Below are 11,551 nucleotides of genomic sequence, written 5' to 3' on the forward strand. Positions count from 1 at the left end.
GAATTGAAACTTACTTTCAATTCTCCCGTTAGTGATAATACACTTTTAGGGCTTCCACAAACCATGAGTGACACCTAGCAGCATATCATGGTTACCCAAGCTAATCAGAAGAGGTGGAGAACCTATTCAGTTTAGGATTACAAATGCAATACGGTCTTTCTCTAATACAATACTCTTGACCACATTGTTTGGTTTGATAGTTTATTCATGTCTACTATCCAATGTGAATCTTGTGCTTATATGATTACCTTGAATGTGATCTGGAACGCATTCCAACATCTCATTCATACTCTGGCCAGAGATTCCAAATCATATCATAGAGTATTCTCCCTCAAACAGTTTGAAGGTTAGAGATCCCTTGTTGCGCATTCACTTGCCTCCATGGCTAAGTGGCTTAACCCCGACGATGCCGTGGACACCCTGATAGAGTGACTTTGACATAATCAAAGATTAAGGACCTAACCACAAGACAACTGTGATGCCTCAGGTCAAAAGACTAATTTGCATTATCCCAACCATGAGTTCTCATGTGACATGAATATGAGAACTCTTCGTTGATCGTGTTCAGTGAACTCATTCTCTATTGAGCACCTACGTACTTGTCTTGATGTCACACACACCAATGACTCGAGACTAGTCACTCTCCCTGAGAGAAGACATAGCACGTACTGATCTTAACGGACTGTCAATGCCCAATTGACAATCCTATGATCAGGAACGTTTAGGATGTGTCAACGAAAGAATGGTCTCATGAATCTAACTTCTTTAGATCGCATTCTTCCAATCACATATTCCTTGGACTTATCGTTTAAGCATATAACATTTATATGAGACGGCTCAAACAATAATGTTTGCCCTTTAAACTACATTAGTTTGAAATGTCCGTAAAGTATCATCATATGATTGGTTTTAGGGCACATTTCCAACAGAAACCCGGGGGTTGTCGGAATCCACTTTGTTGGGCAGGTTGTTGTGCATCTCTCCATCTGAAATTTGGGTGGTCACGCCATCCTTGATTGTAAGTATTGGAGAAAGGATCACCCCTTGGTTGGTTTTGATTCCCATAACCCACGGCATTGGCAGATTCCCACCCTCCATTCTCAATTAATTGAGGGCATTGATCAGATTGGTATCCTTGAATGGAGCATACACCACAGATTGTAGCTCCTTGCGCTTTGGGGCCTTCAACAAACTGCGACAACATAGACGTAAGGTTAGCCATTTGGGATTGTAACTCAGAAATAGAACTTACCTCATTTACATGATGTGGCCGTGGGGTGTCTCTCTGCCCAACACCTTCATATTGTTGTGCATTGAGTGCTCGATTAGCAATGAGAGTTTTGGCATCCCTGGGTGTCTTGTCCACTAGAGCTCCTCCCGCGGATGCATCCAACATTTGCCGTTCAAGTGGTAAAAGACCTTCGTAAAAATATTGAAGAAGTAGCTCCTCCTTCATTTGGTGCTGTGGACATGAAGCAACAAGAGTTTTAAAACGTTCATAATAAGTTGGAAAAGATTCACCTTGGTTTTGTTGAATTCCACTAATCTTCTTGCGAAGAAGAATGACTCGTGATGTTAGAAAGAACTTCTCCAAGAAGGCTCGCTTCATACTCTCCCATGATGTGACAGTTCCGGGAGCCAACTCATACAACCAATCTTTGGCCTTCTCCAACAAAGAAAAAGGAAAAGCCTTCATCTTCAATATGTTGCTGTCCACATTCACCGGTGTCATACTTGAGCATACTACTTCGAACTCCTTTAAATGCTTATTGGGGTCCTCCATTGATAACCCATGGAACTTGGGTATATGATGTAGCAAACTGGACTTCAACTCAAACTCATCGGTCTTCTCAGGGGCTGCCCTAGGGTATTGGATGCAAAGAGGGGCTGCATTGGCCAAACCCGAGGCAGAAAGCTCCTTGATGGTTCGATTGTCCGCTGCCATGGTTGGTACTTCCTCTTCAAACCTTGACTTGGCCTCCTCTTCAACCTCAACTTCTTGCTCTTCTACTTCAGGTTCGGGATTAGGAGGATTAGACTCTTGCAATTTCTTGTTCCTTCTCAAAGTCCTCTCGAAATCGCCGTCAAAGTCGGAGATATGCTCACGAACAGGTTGTGAGCTACGGGTCATAAACTAGTACCTACACACAAGAGCAAACAAGATAAATAACCAACTTAATAGACTCGGCACAAGTAAGAAAATAAGTTGCCACACACGGCACAAAAACAAAACACTTACATATGGTGCGAAAATTAAAACAAAACAGAAACCAAACAAGACTCAAGATAAGGGATTAGCAACTTTGTTAATCCCCGGCAACGGCGCCAAAATTTGGTGCGTTACGAATGTGACACACAAATTAAACCCTATTTGTGACAATTGTAGTAATGATGTAAGTAGGGATCGTTCTAACCGGGGATTAACTAGGGATTGCAAAATCACTTGGAAACTGACTCAGAAACGTAAAATAAAGTTTAAAACACTAAACTAGACTCAAAGAATGCAAACTAAACACTTAAAACACTAAAACAAACCAAAAGACTTAAACAGCACCCAAAACACTCAAAACTGCCTTAAAAACACTTTCTGGGCAGTTTTGAGCACTTTGACTACTTTGGACGAAATTGGGTAATAAAATGAATCAAAATACTTAGAAACACAAACTAAGACACTTTCTAACTAAGTTGGACACTAAAGCAAAGGGGGATTGAGTTCTCAACGCCCCAGATTAACCGTGAATTGCACTAATTAACCCTCAGATTTTACTAACGTTATTGAATTGGATGATTGCATACGACAACCCAAAGCATTCCCCACAAGTTCCCTACATGAATTGCATAATAAAGATACAAGCAAGAATCATTAAGTTCTTTGAAAACCATAAGCATTGACGAAGCATTCGTTACTATGAATTGCATGAAACTTATGCCAAGAATTTACTTAACGCAATTGAGGTCATCAACTTTTACTACTTGTGAATATAAGTTTGTAACGATTATGAGAAACTTCCTTATATCCTAGCATTAGATTTACGCATGATAATTAAGCGTGTACTCTCAACCAACACACACAAATCAGTTTAATTCAAATAGATAAGTAAATTGAATTCACAACTTATGAAACGCAATTAGAGGTAATCAAATCATATAGCAAGCATGATCATGGTTTCGAATCCCCCCTAGCCAAGGGGGGTTTAGTTCCTCATACGTACAAGACAAAGATAAGTAAATTTAACCATTGAAATCAAGGAGAGGAAACACCTAAAAATTCAAGCAACTCAAACTTGAATTGTATGAATGTTTAAGCCCTCTTCTCCTCCTCTTTGTTGCGGCACAAGGGTTTGTTGTGAGTTTTGGGGGTTATGGATGGTGTAGAATGATGTGTTTAGGATAGGGATGGATGTAGGGGACGGCAAGGCTTATTTCTGGGCAGAAAATATGAAGAATGGTGAAGTATGGATGTGTTAGAGAGAGGGGATGAATTTCTGGCGTGAATGGTGAATGAATGGATCCTTTGTGGCTGCAACAAGGATGTTTATTTATAGGTGGCTGAATGATTAAAGAGGGAATATGAATGGAATGACAGCTAGGTTGGTTGGTGGCTGCAATAATGAAGGGGGAAAGCTGGAATGTGTATGAATGCTGCGGCACAAAAGGGAAGTGGCTGGAATTGGTATGAATGCACGGCAAAGGATAGATTTAAGAGAGAATGTGGCTGATTGTTTTTGGAAGAATGATATTGAAATGGGAAAGCATGTGGCTGCCAACTAGGGTGAATGATTGAAATGGGAAAGCATGTGGCTGAATGATTAAAGAGTGAATGGAAGTGTCGGCTAGGGAGAGAATGTGGTTGATTGTTTATGGGAGAATATGTATGATGGTGGCTGAAATAATGAAGGGAATGAATGGAAAAACAGCTAGGGAGTGAATGATTAAAGGGTGAATGGAAGAATGTGCTGCAGTGATGAAGAGGGAAAGCTGGAAATGGAAGGGGAATGCACGGCACAAAGGGAGAGCATGTGGCTGATGAATGAATAATGTCATGGTGGCTGAAATAATGGGAGTTAATGAATGTGACAGCTAGGGAATATGGAAGTGTGCAGCTGCAATATGAAAAGAATGACTAAATAATGCATGTAGAGTGTGGCTAAGGTTGGAAAGGTGTGAAAGATGGCTGGAATTAGGAAAGGTTTAAATGTCCTAAAACTAAAGGAAACAAGGATCCCTTGCACGGCAAGGGATGATGATAAAGGGAAAGTTTGACATGGTGCACGACAAGGAAGAGGAAAGGTCAAGGGACCTTTGTTTTGTGTCCTAGAATGCATATGAAGTCTTCAAAGTGTTTGGGACATAAGGTCAATTAGAATTTAGGAAATGTCACACCAAGATAGTAAACCCTGGGCTTAACTTTCCTACTTCAAGTAGGAAACCTTCTTTGACTAGGATTCCTCATTTGATTAGGAATCCTCTTGTGATTAGGAATCCTCTTCAATTTCGTCCATTCCTTTTGCTCCAAACATAAGCTATCCATTCCAAGCCCAATTTTGCTCCAAAATGCACCTTTTTGCTTCCTTAGCCATATGAACCTAAAAACACACGAAAATGGCATAAATGACTAAAATAACTAAGGAAACACAACGTAATGCACGAGAACAAGCCAATTAAGTCGCATAAATATGCTCCTATCAATTTCATTCTTCCTCAAGTCCGGATAATAATGTTTTATTTCCATATAAGATTTCTTATGCATGTAATTCATGTTTTATTACTTCTATCTGAATCTAATTGAAACATGTTGTATGGTCGCATAGGATGGCGGTAATGTGAGTTCAATGGACGACTCCAGGGGCACCTTCAAGTTTCTAGGGTCTTTGGAGATTGCCAGTGGCCCTCCAAGAAATTAATATTTTAATGAACAATGCATGTATTTCTTACCATCTCCAACCAAGGAGCCAGAGGACCATAGGCCAAACATAGCTTTGTGATAAAAAATCATCTCCAACCGAGGGTCATAGGGCCAAACATAATTTATTATTTAAATTTAAAAACTACAACTACAGAAAATTTCATGTAATATAATTAAATATTTAAAATAAATTGTAAAAGGAACATGCTTATGGAAGGAACTACAACTACACCCATTATAATTGTCCCACATTGGTCATGGGAGATGAATGACCAAGGAAACATGCTTATAAAATGAATACCCCAACTTTGACCAAATCATGCTGACATCAGCTAGCTGTTGGTTTTGAATCTGTGGCCTAGCCCGGGGCTGGCTAGCTGGTTCCCTTGGGCCAGCTGGTTGGCCCTTTAGCCTAGCCCTCGATTGGAGATGGTTTTCGAGCTATTTTCTGCCCTCTGGTCCTCTGGACCCTTCAGTTGGAGATGGCCTAATGCTTTCCACTCTCGTTATTTGTTTCCTTTGTTTTGAATGTAACATAAAACAATTATAGCTTTATATTGAAAATATCAAATTTGTATAACTTGTGCTATTATTAATAAATATAGCTCAAGTTATTATAAATTGGGAATCTTATTCTTAGAAAGAAACCTATGTAAATGATTTTTTTATTTTACTTTACTCTGCAAAAGATGGTTGAATTGAATGTTAATGTACTAGATGCTTTGATTGTATTATCTCTGTTTTTCCATTGAATGAATTAACTGCTCAGTAACTTTAGTTGAATGCGTTGGGTTGTGACAACCATAAATTATCAACAACTACTATATTGTTAAGCAATGTAATATGGTTGTGCAATGTATTTGCTAACTATTATATGATGAGAAACATGAAGACTATGTATCCTTGTTATCTTGAGCACCTACCATGTCCGAAACTACCTTAATGCGAAGAGTACCAAATATGTAAATACGCACTATATATACTGTATGCACACGACATGCATACCATGTGTACTACGTGCACATGATATATATACACTATATGCTTAGTTTCCTGTCAAAACATACGTTTTCAGTGATTCTGCTTTGTTTTGGTTTTACTATGTATAACTGACCTTTCAACTTCCATATACATGTTAGGTCTTGGATTTGTAACTTCGATTACATTCATATTTCTCGTTTGGGTGCATCTGTCCTGGTTTGGAGAAATGATATTTTGTAACTTGATTATGTAACGTCCAGTGTTGAAAGTTGAAAGTATGATTAGGCTGGTAAAATGAGAACGTGCATTTGACAAGAAAACGTTGTTTGCATTTGTAAGGCAAGTATTTTGTGAATTCGAGTGTTGCATTTGTCATTCTTGTGTCTCTAGTGTATCTAACAAATTTTATTTGATTGCTTTAGGCAAACTAAGATCCACAGTATTGGGGCAAGACTTGCAGGTGTTGATAGTGTTGGCAATAAATATTATGGGAAGCTTGGCACTCAATATGCTTAGCGTTATCTACATTTCCCCCCTTCAAATTCACTACAATTCCAATGACATTTTTCTTATTCAAATTCTGTTGCAGCTTTTGATGCTAAAACCAAAGAGGTACGACATTGAACACACAGAAAATTTCACCGAGGGAAGGTAATGAATTTATTTACCATTCCAAGGGGCACAACCTCAATCCAGGGCAGAGAGACTGGACCACGTACTAACCTTGGGAACCAGCCAAGAAGAAGCAAGTAATTTCTAAGATACGTGCGTGCACAAACTTGAAAAAATTCGGCTGTATTGTGCTGTTATTTCATTCAGTTAACAAATGGAATATGATAACATTCCTAAACTCGATATGTAAATAACATTCCTAAACTCGATAGTTTAATGAAATGCTGGTATTTTGATTTGTCAAGGGTAAATTATCTCAGTTCAAGTCAAAAGGGTTGTGTTTCACACTTCAGTGTTTATACTAAGCGGATCGGTATTTGTCTTGCAATGTGCATGTTTACAGTATGCAGTGTACATGAGCAGTTATATATCTTTTTCGAATGATTATGAAACGACTCACTAAACATTGCGCATTTACCGGGTCGTGATTGCAATCACAGTGGCTTGAAAAGTTACAGAAATATTTTTTGGCGAACCAACATGGAAGGGGCAATAACCCATTTATATGGGAGGAGGCAATTTGGCCGTTGGCTTATGTTTTTCAAAATAAAGGATCTAACAAACCAACTTTTGAAGAAATTTTTTGGAAAAACTTACATTTGGATTATAAAAGATTAACTAATAAATGCACGCTTCATTACACCAACAACTTGCAATTAAATTCCAAATGCAAAGAACAGGGGAAAAAAAAGGTTTTCAAGGAAGAAGGCAATTAGTACCCTCAACTATGAGATAGTCAGTAAGTAATCCTTTTGATTTAAGCTTTCTTTGAAATATGAAACACATAAAGTATAACCCGCTTAGCAATGTAACTCCTTCAACCTGAAAGAAAAAAAAAAAAAAAAATATGAATTCTACCTTTTGCCTTTAAGAATTGCCATATAGAATTCATTTGGCCCAAGGTTAAGAGTTAGCTTTAGCATGGTGCATATGTTTCACTAGTAGGCCACCAGGAAGATAACAGTGATCAGAAACACATACCGAAAGGGTATTTCATTGGTCGGGATGCCTAATTATTCTCTGCAAAATCATTGTCCTTGCCTTCCTTATATTCCGGCTACACTTATCGGCATGTTGGCTCACATTATCAATGGTTTCCACAAACACATCAAGCTTTTTCTTGATCTCATCTATCCCTAGCTTCACAGCTACGCTCTCTTCTCTAATAGCAAAATCAGCATTGTGCAAAAGCGATTCAATCCCAATTTCAAATTTGTCAACAAGCACCCGGATGTTGTCCAGGTCCTTCATTGTGTGAACGTTCCAATCTGCATTGAGCTGATTATTGCCCTCTGTCCTTTCAGTCCCCTCTTGTAGTTATTCCAAAGCATATTACACCATTTTCCAACTAAACCTATTGGAACAGGCAATGCTCCTGCCAAGGCCGTTACAAGTAGTGGTGTAGCAATGGCAGCTGCCACTACAGAGAAACCAATACAGAGACGAATGTGGCAACAAAAATAACATTTGACACCCTCTTCCGAGCTTTCACTGATTTCAACTTCTTATCAAGTTCTCTTACGAAGTTGCAGTTTCTCAAACATTGATGCCTGGTTCTTATAAACAGCCTGAAACAGTACAAAGAACTCAACCGTGAAAAGATCCCCAGCTGCTTTAAATGCCCTCAATTCTTTTAAGGTTCTCGCACATCCGTTCTCATCTGCCCTGCCCCTACTTTTTCCTCAAACTGCCCAATTGCAGCTTGAATTATCAACTGGTTATTGAGCGCACGCTCAAGACATTGCTTGAGGGAAGTACAAAAGTTCAACATTTGAAGACTTCTCAAAGTATTCCTCCACAAGAGAGAACATTTGTTTACTGTTTCCATATATCCTTCTTGCATTCTAGAATCACATTGACACCACTTCCTGGTGTCCTTGAGCGAGTCAAGGGATGGAGACCAAACTTCTAGCCCAGCTGAAAGCGAGTTAATGACACGACTTGTGCGCTGCTGGAGATTGACATCAAACAATTGCGAGCCCGGATCGAGCTTACAAGCTACCACAACGAGATTTAAATTTAGCTAATTTAACATAATTTAAATGCACAATGGAAACTGGATCAATCTCTTATCGAAAATCAAAGACATCAAAGCTACTGAGGGCACAATAGAACACAGACATCCGAACATTGCACAATTCCAAACTGTTTATTCAAGAAAATCAAATGAAAAAAGTTAAACTCACAAACTTCAAGATCGCTGCTACAGAACTGATCGCAAGGAGGCTAGAGTCCCACTGAGCCGGACCCATAGGCTCACCCATCATGCTTCCGTACCCTAACGACAGCCCATCGGTGGTCCACGCGCACCCATTACCACCTTCATTCGCATGCCGCGATTTCTCCGGCGAGGCCTTGGCGGGCTTCTTAGGATCCTTCTGGTGCTCCTCAAATTGCTTGCTCAGAAGCAGGTTCGATTCCTCCTGGACATTGCTCACAGATTTTAGCTCAACCTAAAAATCCAGACTTTCTCTCTGTCGACGTCCCTCCTTTCTAACCCTAAAATGACCTCATCACCTGTGAAGTTTTACTAAATATATGTGGGTATTTTAATAATTTCAGTTTTATGCATAATGTATGCATGGTCGGTTTGTCTTATTTATGTTTCAAAGTTAGGAAAATATCCTATTTTTGGGTATTTCCCCCTTTTTACGTATAAATAAGCATTTATATATACGATATATAATAAATTTACTTAAATTCATCTGGTCCGTTTGAACACTAAGGCCTAGGCCGCCGCCTGACTAGCGCCTAGTGTCTTTTAGAATCTTGACAATAATATGTCAAAGTTCTAATATAAACAATTATATCAGTTATAAACATACCAAGTATAACATATATTTCACAAAGCCTAAACAAGACAAGTACCCCAATGATGATAAGTTTCTTAAGAAACCCCTACCTGAATTCTAAAGCTAAAATGATGGCCCATGTCACTATTGCAATAGCAAATTTCACATGCTTGAGCAAGCTCCTTAATTACTCCTAAATCACCATGTATTTCTTCTACTTAATTTCTTTTCCAATCCCTCTCCACATAAATATACATACATACATATATATATATATATATATATATATGTAGAGTAGGACTTTTTTCCTGTTACTATTGAAACTGTGGTTAGCATTTCCAAATTTTGGAGTGTTAACGCCGGGTTTCGCGCGAGCCTTCATACTTTTTAGGGCTAAGTAGCACCAACATCACCTCCTTAATGTGTCTAGTACCATTCCTAGTTTCAATTACCAGAGTTCCTTTTGCAGTAGCTTGCACAATTTGACCATTTCCCATTTTGATCCTTGTTGACACATTTCTTCCACATTAATCAGCAACAACTAATGAGAGGTCATGTGATTGCAAACCACTGTCAGTAAACCATACATGTTCATTCGTGATCATTGATGCTGAATTCCAGAATAAAAACACGAAGGCTTCTTCAACTTCCTTGGCATAATGCACTTGCTATATTGCTTTACTTCTGCAGTCCTTGGCAATATGTCCAAACACTTATGGCATTTTGGTTTGCCCTTGAACCAACGTTCTCCAAAGTGCAGATTACCACATATCCTGCAACTCTCCTTACTCCCAGTGCTTTTTACAACAACATTGTTCTTCTCACTTTCACAAACATTTTATTCTCCTTGTTCTTCCAAGGTTTCTTCCCTTTATATCCCCCAGCATGTGAGCCAAATTTTCCTTCGCAAGCCAAGATCACTGAAAGCCCTTTCAGACACCTCATTATCCTCAGAATGTCTAATCAACCTTTGTTCAAATCCTTTGAGTGTAGCTGCTACCTCAGTGGGATCTATTTCACTAATTTTTTTTGTTCCTTCCATCACATACACTATATTATCATAGGTAGGAGTTAAGCTAATCAACAATTTCTCTACTATCTTAAATCAAGCCATCCAATTGGCCTGCATTGAATGGTTGGAATTTGTGTTCGATTATTATGATTCAGCTTGATTAGTTGATATTTTTTCGGTTAACGATGTGTAACATTTTAGTTGGGTTAAAGCTATGGCATGGAATGTTGGGGGGAAGGGGGGGTTGAAGCATCAACACGTACACAGAATGAGTGTAGCGGAGATAAGAATGCTTTTTGGGATGTGTGGGAACACGAGAAAGGACAAGACTAAGAACATGGATATCCAAGGTAAATTAGGAGTAGCCGAAATTGAAGATAAGTAAGAGAAAACCAGTTAAGGTGGTTTGAACATGTGAAACAAAGACGTAAAGACGCTTCGGTTATAAGATGCGATTACGAGATAGAGGCTCAGGGCCAAAGGGATGTAGGAAGACTTAGAAAAATTAGGAAAGAGACTCTTAAGAAAAGACTTGGACTACTTGGATCTAAAGAAAGACATGACACAAAACTGAGCGCAATGGCGTTCTAGTATTCATACAGCTAACCCCACATAGTGGGATATGGCTTTGTTCTTGCTATTCTTGTTGTAAAGTTTTGGCATTTTCCCTGTCTCTGACTTGTAAGAAGTAACTGGTTTATTTTTACCTGAAAACTACCCTCTTTTGTCTCTCATCTCAACTCTCAACTGCTGGCGGAGAGAATCAACTGACTTGTCAAAAAATGCAATGATTTTTGTGGGATGCTTTTAATAACCGGATCCATCCAGCATGTTGCTGATACATAACGGCCGAGAGAATCAACTTGTTTTGTTTCGAAGTTGGTGATACATAACGGCAGCACTGTTCTTAGTTCGGCTCCATTCATCCTTCAAGATATTTCATAACCGGATCCATCCAGCATGTTGCTTCATTAGTTTCTTCTCAAGGGATATGCCGGATGTCATTTGCAACTTTTGATTGGCATCCCTTTTGTCATCCTATGTCACGTATCCGTTATTTGTTAACTGAAATTAGTTGGAAATCACTTTAGACTTGCGATTTTTTATTATTTTTTTTCACTTTGAAATGTTAACAAAATCTTAGGCTGATCATCAATGCCTCATAGACTGGCTTATTGTTAAAATCTT

The 11,551-nt window shown here is 38.9% G+C and overlaps 1 pseudogene; it reads right to left on the reverse strand.

The window, feature by feature from the left end:
- Positions 1 to 7,173: 7,173 nt before the first annotated feature.
- LOC103939995 lies at positions 7,174 to 9,848 on the reverse strand (annotated as a pseudogene).
- Positions 9,849 to 11,551: the final 1,703 nt, after the last annotated feature.

Source organism: the organism of the source record quoted next, unplaced genomic scaffold (assembly GCF_019419815.1).
Source record: "Pyrus x bretschneideri cultivar Hongxiangsu unplaced genomic scaffold, Pyrus_bretschneideri_v1 Contig134, whole genome shotgun sequence".
Classification (NCBI taxonomy): domain Eukaryota; kingdom Viridiplantae; phylum Streptophyta; class Magnoliopsida; order Rosales; family Rosaceae; genus Pyrus; species Pyrus x bretschneideri.